This window comes from Bison bison, unplaced genomic scaffold, assembly GCF_000754665.1.
Source record: "Bison bison bison isolate TAMUID 2011002044 unplaced genomic scaffold, Bison_UMD1.0 scf7180017864139, whole genome shotgun sequence".
In the NCBI taxonomy this organism is placed as follows: Eukaryota; Metazoa; Chordata; class Mammalia; order Artiodactyla; family Bovidae; genus Bison; species Bison bison.
In genome coordinates this window covers 3,017,877-3,036,119 of record NW_011494711.1, presented here as the reverse complement: position 1 = coordinate 3,036,119, position 18,243 = coordinate 3,017,877, and the positions used below count along the sequence as shown (strand labels likewise).

General features: G+C 35.1%; 1 long non-coding RNA gene across 2 annotated transcripts in view; it reads right to left on the bottom strand.

Moving 5' to 3' along the window:
- Positions 1 to 18,243, bottom strand: part of LOC104988601 — a 368,482-nt gene that overhangs the window by 282,121 nt on the left and 68,118 nt on the right. Inside the window, exon 1 of one of the 2 annotated variants that reach the window (XR_825260.1) lies at positions 14,934 to 15,024. The exons of the other annotated variant lie outside the window; for it this stretch is intronic. This is a non-coding gene — a long non-coding RNA (uncharacterized LOC104988601). Of the gene's footprint in view, positions 1 to 14,933; positions 15,025 to 18,243 lie in introns of those variants that run through there. 2 annotated transcript variants of the gene reach the window in all.

Here is an 18,243-nt window from a genome sequence, read left to right as displayed (position 1 = left end):
TTTATGAAGAACACAGTAATTGCTAGTACTAGCTAATATTCTGGTTGGGACTAGGGAAGAAGTTGTGTAGGGTAGAAATCTTATCTACAATACTCCTTTGTTTTATTGGTTCCATTTGAATTATCTTTAAAAGACACAGCACAATATTTGGAATGGTGGAATAAAGACCTCCAAAAATAGCTTCTGCATAAAAGCATGGCAATACTGGAAAAAAATGTCAAAATCAACATTTTCAGAATTCTGGAAATTGGCTGAAGGCTTAATGACAATCCAGACTGTTTATTCAAAATAACTAGCTGAATCTTGGTAAGAAGAGCAAATCTTATGACATTTTAATTTTCCGTAATTCCCTTCCTCTCTCAAGTCCAGCTGGAGCAGCCTTGAAAACGAAGAGCCACTAACTTTGGTAGCTGTATAAACTTGCAGCCTATCAGACGTTTAAGGGATTAGTACAGATTTAGAGTTCCCCAAAACATCCATCTCTAGAGGACTGTCACTATTTGACTAATCTTGCAGGTCATTAAATGGCTCCATTTTCAGGGCACTTCACTTCATATGACTCAGCCCTACCTCTGTGAAAACAGTCCTATCCTGAAGGTACTTGAGGACAGTAAGCAGCAAGTGCTTAACAATAAAGCTAATTGGTGGTAGCTTTGATAGCTGGGGTTAACAAGAGGCTGATCAAAAAAATTAAATGGAAAACTGGAGAATGGAATGTTCACAGAAGACTACAAAAAGGTCCAATATATTTTTGAGACCCTAGAGGGTCATGAACAGGTGCAGGGCTTTGTGCATGATCATGAAAGACTTGAGAGGTTTTATGCTTTCACCGCTGGCTGACTTTGACACTCTGTGTGAGCAGAAAGTGAAGGCTAAGTCTAAGGCAGAGTTGTAAACTACCATGGAGCATTGAGAACATATTCCAACATATATACAGAGCCTCCTCAGCAAAAGGCTAAGAGATTTATCATTTCAAAACCCTATCAGTCATTAGATGGCTACTAAAGTAACAGAACGGAGACTTTAGTGCTCACAAATAACAAATAACACAAACTTCACAGAAAAATCACTTATAAAACAAGTCGCAAAACAACAAAAGAGACAGCTATGACAACAAACCCTTTTTTGATTTTAAATCACCTATAACAAATATGTCCAAAGAACTAAAAAAAAGAGTTAAATGAAAGTATATAAATAATATTTCACCAACTATTGAGTTACAATAAAGAGAAATTAAAAAAAAATTCTGGCATTGAAAAGTATACTGAAGTGAAAAACCTCACTATTTTGAATAGCATATATGAACTGGCAGAAGGTATCAGTTAACTTAAAGTCAATGAACTAAAGAGAGGTCAATTGTGATTATATCATTCAAGAAGCATAAAGAATTTTTAAAAATTAACAGAGCCACTGATACCAGTGGGACATCATCCAGCATCCCACTACATGCAAAATGGGAATCCTAGGAAAGGAGAGAGAAAGGAAAAGAAAGAATATCAAAGAAATAACGACTGAAAACGTCCCAAAGATACTGAAAAAGCAACATTAATCTTAACGTCCAAGACACTCAACAAAAGTACAATAAAATCAAAGGGATCATGGCATTGAAACATGTAAAATATCATGTATGAAACGAGATGCCAGTCCAGGTTCAATGCACGATACTGGATGCTTGGGGCTAGTGCACTGGGACGACCCAGAGGGATGGTATGGGGAGGGAGGAGGGAGGAGGGTTCCGGATGGGGAACACATGTATACCTGTGGCGGATTCATTTTGATATTTGGCAAAACTAATACAATTATGTAAAGTTTAAAAATAAAATAAAACTTAAAAAAAAATCAAAGGGATCTGCACTCAAACACATTATAGTCAAAATGTCAAAAAAAATTATAAACAAAGACAAGAGATAATCTTGAAAACAGCAACAGGGAATAGACTCATTGTGTATGGGGAATCCTCATTAGGATTAAAAGCTGATTTCTCATCAGAAGCCATGGAGGCCAAATGGCATTGGGATGACATATCCAAAGTGCTGAAAGAAAAAGACTATCAAAAAAGAATCTTACATTCACCAAAACTATTCTCTAAAGATTAAGGAGAAGTTAAGATATTTCCAGAAAAATAAAAACTGAGGGAATATGTTGCTAGCAGTTCTGCCCAGGAAATAAAAGAGTAGAATCCTTGGAACTAATACTAGACAATAACTGTAACCACATTACAAAGAGCACCAGTAAAGGTAAGTAACCACATAGGTAAGGATAAAAGATAGTATATTTTTCATTGTAATTTTTTCTTCTATATGATTTAAAAGGCAGTTGCAAAATTTTAAAGCTTTTTGTATGGGCTGATAATGTATAAAAATGTAATTTATATGACAATAGTAGTAAAAATTAAAGAAGGGAAGGAAACCACAGTGAAGCAAAATTTTTGCAATGAAACTAAGTTGGTATTAATCTAGATTGTTTTAGGTTAAGATGTTAATTATAATCACCAGGGCAACCATTAAGAAAGTACCTCAAAATATAGTAAAAGAAGCAGTAAGAAAATTGAAATGGTACACTAAAAAGAAGAAAAACAACTATCAAATGCAAATGGTGAAAGTAACAAAGAGGTGGAGACATAAAGGACATAGACAGAAAGCAAGTAGCAAAATGGTAGATGTAATTCTTACCTTATCAATAATTATATTATATATAAATGGGATAAATACCCCATTAAAAGTCAGAAATTGGCAGACTGGATTAATATACATGATCCTATTATATAATGTCTACAAGAGAAATACTGTCTATTCAAAGACAAAAATAGGTTGAAAAAAATATGCCCTGCAAACAGTAACCAAAGAGAGCTGGAATGGATACACTAATATCTGACAAAAGAGACCTTAAGACAAAATTCTTTACTAACAGACATTTTATAATCATGAGTCAATCTATCAGAAATACTTATCTATTGTAAATATGCATGGACATAACAACAAAAAAAATCCCAAAATACTTGAAGCAAAAACTTACAAAACTGAAGGGAAAGAATAGACAATTGAAAAATAATAGTTGGAGACTTTGCCATTCCATCTTCAACATGCAGTGACCAGGGAGAAAATAAATAACGAAATAAAACAGTTAAAGGGTACTAAAAATCAACTGGACCTAACAGAGAGCTACAGAACATTCCACCCAACAACACTAATCTATCATTCTAAAATGCACATGGAAATTCACAAATATGTGGAAATTAAATGACGCATTCTTAAACAGTCAATAAGTCAAATAAGATATTGCAATGAAAATCAGAAAATAGAGAAAAAAATAATGTAAACAGAATGCACCAAAATAAATGATTCAACTAAAGTACTGTTAAATCAGGAATAGAAGAGGGGAATCACTACCAACCTCACAAAAATAAAATGGGTTATAAGGAATATTATGAACAATTGAATGTCAAGAAATTAGAAAACTGAGATAAAACAGGCATTCAATTAAAGACTTTTTTTTGTTGCCTTTAAATGTGTATTATGTTCAACAAAGTGCCAAAAGAATGCACAATTAACTCTTACTTTCACAAAAAAGAGGATATTATATTTTTTAAAATTGATTTAACTTTTATCAAGGTAACATAGGCATGTAGCTTATGAAGTAAAATAATATTAAAAGACTTATAGTGAAAAATAGTACTCTTCTGCCACATACCTTTCTACTCTATGTCCCCAGAGGCAATTGTCCTCAATTCTTCTGGCTTTTTCCTTTGGGATTAATCTATGAACTTCTAAATAATATTCTTATTCTTATGATATTTACTCATTTATCAATTTTAAACAGTATTGGTTGACTCGCCATCATATATATGATGCCAACTCTTCTATACACTTATCTCACATTTCTACACATCGCTGATGCCAAAATTATAATTTTGGGTTAACTGACTAGCTAATATTTATGTATCATGACTTATAAACACTTATAGGCCAAAAACTGAACTAGGTCCATGCCTATTTTTTTCTAGTGGAGTTAATAATTTCCTCTCTTTTTCACCAACGTAGGTTTCTAGGACTTAATACAATTATTATGTACTCCTCCAACATCCCTGCAACATGTATACGAATACTTTTTCTATATGCTCAAATATATCACTTTCCTTTGTCTCCTGGGGGAGTTCCTTCCTTCAGTTTTGCTGAACAGCACCCATGCTGACCCTTTTCTTTATCCCTTTCCTGACTGGGATCCTTTATTTTCAGTTGTCTGTGTCTTCTTCCTTCATACTTTACTTAACCATCTAGCATAATCACATTCTGTAGTAATTTCCTAGAAATCAGTCCATGGAAGGTATTTTTTAGGGTGTTGGAGGGAGTACTCATTCTATTCTACCATCATACTTGATTTGTCTGGGGATAAAATTCTAAATAATGAAACTGTTATCCTTAAAATTTTGAAGAAATTGTTTCACAGTGTACTTGTCAGAAGTCTAATGCCATTTATACTCCTTTGGATGTGAACTATCCCCATTCTCTGCCCTTGGGAAGCTCTTCCCGTTGTTTTCTCTATCCTTGGTATGCTGAAATCTTGAGATGATTCTGTATGGTGTGAGCATTTTTCATTAAATGTGCTAGATATTCAGTGAGCTTTTTCAGTGTGAAGGCATATATCATTTAGTTCAGACATATATAAAACTGAGTAATATTATTTCATTGATAATTTCTTTTTCTAATTTTTCTGTTATTTTATGGAAATCTTATTTATAATATTATAGGCCTCCTGGGTTAAGATGTGAATATCATGTTTTTTCTGCCATTTGTTTTTTTTATCTCTCTGCTTCTTGTTCTTTTCTAGGAGCTCTCCAAGCTTTTTCTCAGCCTATTTAAATTTAAAATTAAATTTTATTTATATTATAGTATTTTAAGTTTAAAAGCTCTGCCTTTTCTAATTAAAAAATTTAAACAGCATCATGCTTAACGGATTTTCTATTTTCTTATTTAATGGACTCCATATTTTTTAATGGGCTCCATGTTTCTCTTGTTTCCTATGTAGCTCAGCTGGTAAAGAATCCACCTGCAACGCAGGAGGACCTGGGTTCAATCCCTGGGTTGGGAAGATCCCCTGGAGAAGGGCAAGACTACCCACTCCAGTATTCTTGCCTGGAGAGTTCCATGGACTATATAGTCCATGGGGTCACAAAGAGTCAGACATGACTGAGTGACTTTTACTTCACTTCATATTTTCTCTTAGCGCTTTGAGGATAGTTTGTCTTACCCTATCTTATGTATGTTTCTTTTCTTTTTACTTTTGTATTTTAATTACTTGGCTACCTTTGGTCAGTTTCCTCTGTTTAGACTTACATTTTTCATGCTAGAGGCTTTTCTTAAATTACTGGACAACTTTTGGAACGCACTATTGGACATTCACTCACATTAAGGATGAAACACCAAAAGAGATGTCTGGGTAAGGCTTGTCAACTGTGGGCTTGACTGAGAATTAAGACGTACTATTTGTAGGAGGATCTCCAAATGTTAGGATCTGAAGATCTCTTACTCTGAGGATACTCAATAGGCATCAACAGTAAAGTGCTATTTCCTTCCTCTGTTTTGCTGTACACGTTGAAACACTTTTGAGGAGGCTTTGCAAAACTATTTCATAAATACATTCACCTAATTTGACATTACAAAAAATATTTTACAATTAATTCTGATGAAAATTTTAAGTGATTTTTCAATTTAAAATGCTTTAGGCAAAATAAAGTTCAAACTAGTTAAGACATTTCCACAGACTTTCACAATATGTTAAGATATGTTTTATACTCCTTCTTAGTTTTAAATGCATTACAAAAAAAGCATTTTGGACAACACAGCATTTTAAAATTCAAGTTTTAGATAACTCTGATTTAGATAAATATAGACCAAGAAAAGATTTTGAGCTATTATTCCTAATCAACTATCTCATTCTGTAAATAGGAAACAGCATCTTAATCATTCTTCTAAGGTAAATAGATTTTAGAATTTCAAAACCTGATGTTTTACCAGTTCTTCAACAAGTGTTTATCTTGTAGGGTTCTACAGACAGAAAACTGGGGGGATTTGAATTATGTGTCCTCTCTCTCTTTTGTGCTCCATATCCATTCAAATGTCAAATACATATGTTCACCTTCTATATGTCAAACATTCAAATTCCCCTTTGCTTTCCTATTGCTCAATTAGAGAAAAGTCATAATATTTTTGATTAGGTTACTGTGACAATTTTCTAACCTCCCACTTCATATTATGCTACCAAATAATCCCTTGAAATTCCAATTTTCCCATTATATTTCCTTCGACAACATTCTTCTATATTGGTATCAGTTCAGTTGGTCACTCAGTTGTGTCTGACTCTTTGAGACCCCATGGACTGCAGCCCGCCAGGCTTCCCTGTCTATCACCAACTCCTGGAGCTTGCGCAAACTCATGTCCATTGTGTTGGCGATGCCATCCAACCACCTCACTCTCTGTCATCCCCTTCTCCTCCAGCCTTTACTCTTTCCCAGCATTAGGGTCTTTTCCAAGGAGTCAGTTCTTCTCATTAGGTGGCCAAAGTACTGGAGTTCCAGTTTCAGCATCAGTCCTTCCAATGAATATTCAGGACTGATTTCCTTTAGGATGGACTTGGATCTCCTAGCAGTCCAAGGGACTCTCAAGAGTCTTCCCCAACAACACAGTTCAAAAGCATCAATTCTTTGGCATTTGGCCTTCCTTATAGTCCCAACTCTCACATCCATACACGACCACTGGAAAAACCATAGCCTTGACTAGATGGACCTTTGTCAGCAAAGTAATGTCTCTGCTTTTCAATATGCTCTCTAGGTTGGTCATAACCTTCCTTCCAAGGAGTAAGCGTCTTTTAATTTCATGGCTGCAATCACCATCTGCAGTGATTTTAGAGCCCCCAAAAATAAAGTCTTTCACTGTTTCCATTGTTTCCCCATCTATTTGCCATGAAGTGATGGGAATGGATGCCATGATCTTCATTATTTTGAATGTTGAGTTTTAAGCCAGCTTTTTCACTCTCTTCTTTCCCTTTCATCAAGAGGCTCTTCAGTTCTTCTTCACTTTCTGCCATAAGGGTGGTGTCACCTGTGTATCTGAGGTTATTGATATTTCTCCCTGCAATCTTGATTCCACCTTGTGCTTCATCCAGCTCGGCATTTCACATGATGTACTCTGCATATAAGTTAAATAAGCAGGGTGACAGTATATAGCCTTCATGTATTCCTTTCCTGATTTGAAACTAGGCTGTTGTTTCATGGCCGGTTCTAACTGTTGCTTCTTGTCCTGCATACAGGTTTCTCAGGAGGCAGGTAAGGTAGTCTGGTATTCCCATCTTGTTAAGAATTTTCCACAGTTGTGATCTACACAGTCAAAGGCTTTGGTGTAATCAATAAAGCACAAAGTAAATGTTTTTCTGAAAGTCTCTTGCTTTTTCTATGATCCAACGATGTTGGCGATTTGATCTCTGGTTCCTCTGCCTTTTCTAAATCCAGCTTGAACATCTGGAAGTTCACAGCTCACGTACTGTTGCTTGGAGAATTTTGAGCATTACTTTGCTAGCATGTGAGATGAGAGCAATTGTGCGGTAGTTTGAGCATTCTTTGGCATTGCCTTTCTTTGAGATTGGAATGAAAACTGACCTTTTCCAGTCCTGTGGAAATCCACAGTGGTATAGGTCAAGCCATTTAGCTATATGCTACATTCTAAAAGTTTATGTGGACATGCAATTTTTAGACTAAGACTTATTTGTAATGAATTAAATAAAATTACTTGATGAATATCTATTTTCTCCTATACTGTGACACAAATTTAAGTCTCTGGTTAGACTGCCTGGATTTGAATGTGACTGTCAACAAATGTCTTTACCTATTAAGTGCCTCAGTTTTAACATTTGTAAAATTAGAATAGTAAGAATATCTTATAGGATTGCCTACAGAAAAAAAAATGTGTAAAAATACATATAAGTTTTAGAACTCATGTGACATTGTGTAGGAGGCTTTAGTAGGGTACCTCTCACATAGGAAATCACTCCTGGCTCTACTTTTTTTTTTCCCACTACATTTTACTAGCATTGTCTTTGTTACTGTTGTTTATTGAGATATAGGTTTCTTTTTTAGTCAATATTCTGACAATTTATAATTCACATTCTGATATTAATACACAGTTTCATCCATCATACTGTACACGATGGAATTTTAGAATTGACCCTGAAGGACAGGTAAGATTTTAACAGGCAAAAATGGAAAAGAAGGATGCCCAAGAAGGGAAGATCATCACAAATGCAACAAGTTAGGGGCGATGTAAAGATCTATGGAGAGCAGAGGGACTTCCATGGTATCTCAGATGGTAAAGAATTTACCTCCAATGCAGGAGACCCGAAGATTCCTAGGAGAAGGGAATGGCTCCTCACTTAAGTAATTCTTGCCTGGAGAATTCCATGGACAGAAGAGCCTGGTGAGATACAGTCCATGGGGTTGCAAAGAGTAGGATACAACTGAGCAATTAATGTTCACTAACTAAATTAAGATTTCATCTTAAAGATAGCTTGTCTGATTTAGTTACTGCCTTTACAAACAACCAGATAAAACGTCACATTTTAGACAAGTAAATCTACTGATTCAATGAATGCCTTATTGCCTTCTTTTCAGTAAGGGAGAAATTGAGTTACAGGACCAAAGATTTTCTGGAAGGAGACATCAAGTTCCTGGTGATGGTCATAAAAAATGTACCCAGAAAGAGACAACTGTCTTATTACATTTTGTTTAACTTGTTCATTTGTAAGTTTTGTCAGTATCAAATTTCACTAATTTTTTCTTCTTTTAGCTAAACTTTCTATTTCTCCTTTTGCTAGTTGTAATTTGTCTTGGACCATTCTTTCCATCCAGCTTCCAAGTTACAAATTTGATCTGAACATACTAAAATTCAGAATATAGTTTCTTGTCTCAGGTTCTTTACTTGTAAACCAAAATATCACAACCAGAGGACATCTAAGACTATCATTCTATAGTTTTCTAGAAAAGATGAAATTTAAAGTTTCATAGATTATTTCCACTTAACTTGCTGAGTAAGTGGCCACCTGAGAAGGTGTCCCTTGTGCCTTTTATCTTCCAATTCAAGATATCCTCCCTCTGATGAGCACCAGGTTGGTGATGAGATAGCTCAGAAAATGTGCAAGACATATGACGTGCTGAGATTCCAGAAGGAAGGATCAAGTACCCAATTTTGTTCCCTTCTGAGACTGACAGAGCCTGGAGAAGCTGTGGCTGACAGGCCAGAGGGTCTCACCAAAACTCTCAGTTTGAGAAATCTTGGCCTTTGCTGAAAGTAAGTATAGATCAATGTGTGTAGTCCTAGGAGTTCTGGCTGATGTTTGTGGAAGATCTTCTAAGCAAACATAAAGATGGTCCAAGTTACTCTCTATTCTTTAGGAGGACTTTAACCCAAATAATTCTTCTGTTGCCTCAAGAAATGGTGAATAAGCTTGCCAGTCTGTATATTTAAAGATCACAGAGCAGACAATGTTAGGCCTCTCATCACTCACTCAAAGGTTGCACAGAGACATTATTAAGCAAAAGGAGATAATAATATACACAAGGGGCTCCAATAAACAGAGAAAGAAAAAGCAAACAGGCCCTGAGATCAGCGAAGCACTAAGTTATTAGGTCATAGTAGACTGGAATTGCTAGAGGATAAAGAAAAAAACATTAACAAAGTAAAAGATAAAGATCCCTGGGTCAGGAAGATCCCCTGGAGAAGGGAATGGCAACCCACTCCAGTATTCTTGCCTGGAGAATCCTCATGGACAGAGGAGCCTGGTGAGCTACAGTCCACAGGTTGACAAAGAGTCAGCTATAACTAAGCAACTAACACACACAGTACATAAAGATATTCAGCTTTAAAACATACCCTGGAATTTAAAAACCTGACTTAAATTTAAAAATAGAGAACAAACTAGTGGTTTTTGGTGGGGAGAGGAAAGGGGGAAGGGGCATGTAAGGGTAAGGGAGTAAAAGGTACAAACTATAATGTATAAATTAAGCTATAAGAATATACTGTACAACATGGGGAATACAGCCAATATTTTGTAACAACTCAAAAATGAGTAAGATTATACATTTTAAGGAATGTATATTTCACCAGGATAAATTCTTCTTAGAAATAGAAGAACTGAAATGAAGTATGTACCTGTTGTGCCTAGAATTATTACTGTAAGATTAAATGGAAGAAATATCTCAAGATATAGAGCAAACATACAGAGAGAGAAATATTTAGGAAAAACAGACTTGAAAAATAACTCCAAGAGAAATATCACGTAAGGAATATAATATCAGAAGAAAAATAAAACCAGAAAAAAATACAGATGGAGGTTAAGAATGAAGAAATAATGCAAGTAAAGTTCCCTAGTTTGAAGAAACTGAGTTTGTGAACGAAAGAGCTAAGTTCTAGGTAGATTAATCAAAGTAAAGGATATAGTTAAACATATTTTGATAAAGTTTCTACATTATAATGAATAAAGGAATATATTACAAATTTCAAGAAAGAAAGAACAAGTTATTTAGCAAAGAAGAAGAATCAGACTGTGGTTTTCTTATCTGCAGTGCTTTAAACTAGAGGATACTGAGGACAGAAAAATAGACTGTCAACAAACAAGTCTATGCCCAAACAAGTTTTTCATACATCAAGCAGATTAGCACAAAGAATTGTGGATATACACCATAAGAGATAATACCACTCCTTTAAAACATCTAATTAAAATATCCAAAAAGGTACTTGAACCAAACAACATATGAATCAGAATAGAAATTTCAAGGTAAGTGCAACAGCCCTACTATATATGTAAAACTAAATGGATAATGATTATCTGACTGGGAATTTAACTATAAAGTAAAGGGTTTAACTATAAAGCAATGTAACTATAAAGTAAGGGTTCTTAAAACAAAGGAGACATATGACAAGGGAAAAATATAATAAATCTGGAACTCAAAGTATTGAACTATTTCAGCAAAAAGGAGTTGGAAGCAAAACAGAGTTGGAGTTGGAAGGGAGGGAGTAAAGGAAAGAAAAGGAAGAAGAACTAAAGAGCCTTTTGATGAAAGGGAAAGAGGACAGTGAAAAAGTTGGCTTAAAACTCAACATTCAGAAAACTAAGATTATGGCATCTGGTCCCATCTCTTCATGGCAAATAGATGGGGAAACAGAGGATGAGATGGTTGGATGGCATCACTGACTCAATGGACATGAGTTTGAGTAAACTCCGGGAGTTGGTGATGGACAGGGAGGCCTGGTGTGCTGCAGTTTCATGTAGTTGCAAAGAGTCGGACACGACCGAGCAACTGAACTGAACTGAAAGGAAAGGGAAGTAAAAGCACCCTAAAGGCCTCTTTTGGTAATGGGGAATGGAATGAGAAATTAAAACATTCTAAAGCCTTCATCTAAGAGAGGGAATAGAGTGAATACCTGTGGGGAAATGCATGTCAGATAGTGAGTATTAAAATAAAAAAGCACATTATTTCCATATTAACAAGGCAGAAAAGGAAATAAAAATGAACTGAAAAATGAATTTCAAAACATCAGTAAAAATAAAGGGAAAAGAGCAAAAAAAAAAAAAAAACCAAAATAATGAACATAAAGTAATATGAAAGAAAATAATAAACATAAAGCAATACACTCCAAGAACTATATTAGTTATCACTGCACACAGTGTTAAGAGTATATTCCTCTTAACAGAGGGAGCTTAAGACAGGGTTTAAAAGCAAAACTTGGTGATATATTTTACAAAAAAGACATTCAAATGAAGATTACTATATATCTTTCTTGTTTTAACAAAGTGTTAAGAATGTAAAAATATAAATGTAAGTATTTACATGTCTGTCTGTCTATCTACAGATCTATCTATCTAACATTAATATAGACAAGAGCTGGGCATGTTAAATAGTAATCAAAGTCAAATTTTGTTCAAAGATTGGATGATACATAGCTATTTAGTGGAAAAATGTTTTCTACATTTTCCAGAATACTCTTAGAGGAATATTTTCTTTGCAACATTCATGGTAATTTGGATATGTCTCCTATTAACCTTGCTTTGCAAATAAATTTTCCTAATATAATATGAATTTTGAGACAATTATTTATCTTTTCAAAATAAGTTAAAAATAGTCTAACTTGCCTTTTTTCTCTAAATAGTTTGGTTTTACATTTACATACTATTTTCTCTATTTGACAACCAAAATGACAAGAAGAACAAAGAAGAAAACGAAGTAAAGGTAGAAATGTCAAGTAGGAAGTTTATCCAAATGAAAATTAAAACTTGGGGATAAACAAGGGTAGATTCATACCTTAGTATTCTACTGAGAATAACTTATTTGAAATGATATAATTAGTAAGTATAAGGTTTTTAAGGTAAACTACAAAATCAAATCTCTTGAAATACAAAAAAATATATATATTCTGAGAAGGGGATGACAGAGGATGAGATGGCTGGATGGCATCACTGACTCAATGGACATGAGTTTGAGTAAACTCCGGGAGTTGGTGATGGACAGGGAGGCCTGGCATGCTGCAGTCCATGGGGTCGCAGAGTCAGAGACAACTGAGCAACTGAACTGAACTGAAAATAACATTTAATTACCCCAAGAGAAATTCATACAGAGATTGTCTTAAAAACACATACGCTCTTCAAAAGATGAAGAAACAAATTAAACTACTATTGGCCCTCAGGAATAGCAGAGGTGAACTTTTTGATTTCTTTTATAAATGACTGTGTAATCTCTCCAAATTATGTTTTCTGAAAAATTAACAGTTCATTTTAATTTTAAAGTAACATCATGGTATAGTCCTATCAATATCCCCACTTTCCAATAAAAAATGTGTTAATAATGGGCCATCAAGTTATTTCTATGCAGTAAGGATAGGATATGAATATGTAAGGTATGTTATATTACTAAGACATCCTTCAGATAAAGGTTCACTGTTTCATTCATTATAAGTAAATGAATAAATATTCTTATGTAAATATATGCACACGCCTATAAAAGAAAGAAGGACATAGTAGCTGCTGCTGCTGCTAAGTCGCTTCAGTTGTGTCCTACTCTGTGCGAGCCCACAGACGGCAGCCTACCAGGCTCCGCCATCCCTGGGATTCTCCAGGCAAGAATACTGGAGTGGGTTGCCATTTCCTTCTCCAATGCATGAAAGTGAAAAGTGAAAGTGAAGTTGCTCAGTCGTGTCTGACTCTCAGCGACCCCATGGACTACAGCCTATCAGGCTCCTCCGACCATGGGATTCTCCAGGCAAGAGTACTGGAGCGGGGTGCCATGGCCTTGTCCATGTCTCATGCTTAGTCATCCTCTAAATATATATATATATATTTTGGCTGTGCCATGTGGCATGTGGGATCTTAGTTCTCTGACCAGGGATCAAACCCCCAGTCCCTGTAATTGGAAACATGGAGTCTTAACCACGGAACCACCAGGGAAGTCCCCTAAAAGCAGTTAGCTATTTTTGTGTTATACAAGATGGGAAAAGATGTATGAGTATTCCTTTTTAGGCAATACTTTGACTTTTATGCTTATCCAATATTAAAAAAGCAGTTCATTTTTACATTTTAGAATTATCATACGGATGTACTTCAGTGAAGACCCATTCCTATTCAAAGCCTAGAGAGCTTTTGTTTACAATAAAAGGTAAAAGCAACAGACAATAATATATGCATTGTCTATGTAGATTTTATTTTCATTCCAGTTTTTGAACAGTAGACTTTGAAAAATATGAAGGAACAGATCTTGAAAAAACTACGATAATACACATAAAATTCTTTTTCTAGTCTTCTAAAAATAGTTTACTGAGAACTTTCAATGTGCAAGGCATTGTTCTCAGTGAATTATCTCATTTAATATCCATAATATATCTATGCAGCAAGCATTATTCCCATTCAGTGAGGAAACAAAGTTGGAGAGGTCACATAGGAGGAATCATAGTTCAAGTCTGACTTCAAATCTCTTTCCTCCAAAATAATACAAAGGTCATTACTGAAAGCTTTTTAACTCTAAGATGACAATATCCAAAGTAGTTATTAGTGAACCAAACCCCAAAAGAACAAACACACACACATACATACACACATAGATGCCTTAAGTGAAGAGGTCATCATGCTGAAAAGATATAATAACATCTCAGTAATCTGGAACCATTAAGAACTTAAAAACTAAAAGGACATTTTTCCAGATATTAAAACACAGAGAATTAAAAATAATTTCCAGATAATTAAAAATTATCTATTCATCCTTCAAAATATTTAAGGGAATTTTTCTAAGTACACATTATACATTTTCCTATATTCTTAACAGAATAAACTTTTAATAATAATATAACTTTTCTTGATAATACAAATTTATTCTTATAAAAGTTGGAATCTCTTCTGGTTTAAAAGAAAAGTTAGTACCTGTGTTGTAATTACAGAGGTGACCTTAGCTGTCAAAGAGAGTATTTGCCCTTATTGTGACAGGATCACCAATGTCCATGTTTATTGATTTCTTAAATCTTTTCTAATATTTTATGCCCCTTATTCCATATTAAAAAAAAAAAAAATCCCTAAACAACTGCAGGTTGGGAAACAGAGAAACAAGTAGATCTTTTAATTCTTCTAACATCCTTCCTCTCTTTTATCTATTCACTCAACAGATATTTTGTGGCTACTTTAGGAGCTGGGCACTATGGTAGATGCTTGCTAGAATTAGATTTTATGTTCTAACAACTATGAACATGACTGATAATTTTTCCTGGCAATACTTTATGAAATCACCCAGCCAACATTGATGCTGGTGGTTCACGATCTACATTTTGCAAAATACAATATTACAGGAAACTGGGGTAAAAATAATATCAATATATACTTGAAACAGAAAGACAAAGTTTGATACAAACTGGAGAAAGAAGAGAGAATGGCTGTGGCAGCTCAGATGTGAACTGGGTACAGGTTTGGGTGCAGTGTCTCTCAGCATGGCCCAACTAGTACCTGTAAAATAACCCATAATGCTTATTAATAAAAGTGGATTCCTCTGCTTTATCCCAGATCTGTTGAATGAGAAAATGCAGGGGGCTAAGCCTGAGACTCTCCACTGCTAAGAAACTCACTTTTAAGAATCTAAACACAGTCCTTTATAATAAACAGCTATAACAGAAAGCTATATTAGAAACAAAATACCCATACAACTAAATCAAAGTAGATTTTCTATTTTACATACATATGAAGGCTATTTTTTATGAAAGAATTATAGAACACTCATCATATGTCAAACAAGGTATCTAGATGTTGACAGTATAAAGACGACCACAAGATAGTTCCTAAACTAAAAAAGCTGAGAGTTTCATGTTTTTTAAAGACACTAAAATCAATAGTCCTTTCACTTAATAAGCTCTAATTAATTTCTATTTTAGAATATGGACAAGTGATCACTCTAATTAGTTGATAATATAACTTGACTCATAAATCCTCTTTAAAAACAGGAACAAAATAAGTCCTTTTGAATGGCCTCTGTAACCACATTTTATGACAAAGAACTCCTCATTCATCTCTTATTATGAAGAAATAAGATATTACGGATGAATGCAGTTTTCAGGTAAGTGAAGCTTCCCTTAATAACTGCCCAAACTATTTTAACTCTAATCACTTTTGGCAAGCTTTCTAAAATATATTACACATTAGCTGGTCTTCCCAACCTTTCCCAGGAGAATAATTAACTATCATTAAGTGAGTAAATCCTTGTTGCTACTCTGGAGCACACTATATAAGCAAAAGCTAGATAGTAAATCAAGGTCTGCAGTGTGGCAGGTTCATCCTTGGGAAATCTGATTGGAGATATAGTTAACCATTTCCTCCTTGTACAGTATCTTAATACACATGCCTGTCTCACCTGATCAGAAGTCAACTTTTTCAGTATAATTTATCTGATCTGTGAGATAGATTCCTTGGGTTCCCAGACTGAATTCTGATTATATCACATGGCTTATAAGTTTAAAATTTGATGAATTTTGATGAAAATTTTCTACATGCTTATGTCTAGATGTTTGTATGGTAACAGAAACACCCGTTATAGGAAACAATATTTGTTTTTGCTGTTTAGTTGCTAAGTTGTATCCAACTCTTGTGACCCTATGGACTGTAGCCCAGGAAGCTCCTCTGTCCATGGGATTCTCCAGGCAAGAATACTGGAGTGGGGTGCATGCCCTGCTCCAGGGGATCTTTCCAACCCAGGGATCAAACCTGTGTCTCTTGCATAGCAGGTGGATTCTTTACCACTGAGCTACCAGGGAAACATAGTTCAATCGGTAAAGAATCTGCCTGCAATGCAGGAGACCTGGGTTCGATTCCTGGGTTGGGAAGATTCCCCTGGAGAAGGAAATGGCAATCTATTCCAGTACTCTTGCGTGGAAAATCCCATGGACAGAGGAGCCTGATGGGCTACAGTCCATGGGGTCGCAAAGAGTCGGACACAACTTAGCCACTAAACCACCACCACCAGGGAAACCCTAGGAAACAATATATTGAAACTAATTTTGCATGGTTTCACTGACCTAATCACTTACTGTACTGTATTATAAAAGATGATACTCTAGATGCATTTTGCGATGTACAGGATCATTGCTCTACTGTGTCAGCTTCCAGAAGTACAGTGTTTCTAATGTACTACAGAGGAAGAGTTGAGAGTTGTGAAAAACCAAAAGACCAAAAATAAACCAAAAGTTTATTTAATCAATTTACCTAAAACATACTAACATTTTCTCAAAATAGTGTATTACATTTTTTTCAAGATAGTAAGTAAAATTTTCTTTCAGAAAATAATGCATGGGCTTTGAAACTATTGGGCTTCCCTTGTGGCTCAGCTGGTAAAGACTCCACCTGCAATGCAGGAGACCTGGGTTCGATCCTGGGTTGGAAAGATCCCCTGGAGAAGGGAAAGGCTACCTACTCCAGTATTCTGGCCTGGAGAATTCCATGGACTATATAGTCCATGGGGTCGCAAAGAGTCGGACACGACTGAGTTACTTTCCCTTTTGAAAATATTATTTCCCTAAGTGTTCCCAGAGACTTTGTTTCTAGATCCATGGAGCAGACTTTCCTCTACCCATATAGCAGAGCTATTTCAAAGCCTATAGGAGCCACCAAATGTCTGCAGTGTCACAAAATTTCTTAAATTTGACAACTATTTGAATCACGTAATTTCAACAACAGAAGTTAAAACTTTTTGAAAGCGTCAATTGGGGACATAGTCCAAATTTCAGAAGGCTGTTAAATTATGTTTATATATTCTAAAGATGGAAATTAGTAAGAAAGAAAAAGGAATTTAAAGTCCCTTATTAATTATAAGGCTTCCCTGGTGGCTCAGAGGTTAAAGCGTCTGCCTGCAATGTGGGAGACCTGGGTTCAATCCCTGGGTTGGGAAGATTCCCTGGAGAAGGAAATGGCAACCCACTCCAGTATTCTTGCCTGGAGAATCCCATGGACAGAGGAGCCTGGTGGGCTACAGTCCACGGGGTGGCAAAAGTTTGGATGCAACTGAGCGACTTTAACTTTATTAATTAAATTAAATATAAAAAAAAACAAATTCTGCATTTGTCTAGTCAATTATTTAGTAAAATATAATTATATTACCTGAATTATCAATTTTTATAGTGTACAGCCACAAAACAAAAAAGCTAAGGTGTAGAATGAGTTCTTCCTCCAAATTTCAACATTTTCATAAATTGCCAAATTGTTAAAACTTATTACTAACAAAATGTTCCTTTTTCATAATGATCGTGACGTTTTCAATACAGTGAAAACCTTCCTTGTTCAATATGTCATCTGTATTTCCATTGAGCTAATCTTTTAAGACATAACACTATGATCTGAGTATTTTGGTTAGGAAATTCCTTAAATTTCCTTCAGCAATAGCTTGTGTTTTCTTATTCAGGACTGCTAATAGTTCTGTGCTGCTTTTAATTGTCCTGAACCGTAGTATCTTTAAAATTTGGATTGGATGTATAAAGGCATTTTGGAGATCATTATAAAAATGACAAGACATACAGAGGGCTAAAAAACACATGAAAAGATGCTCAACATCACTCATTATCAGAGAAATGCAAATCAAAACCACTATGAGGTACCATTTCACGCCAGTCAGAATGGCTGCAATCCAAAAGTCTACAAATAATAAATGCTGGAGAGGGTGTGGGGAAAAGGGAACCCTCTTAC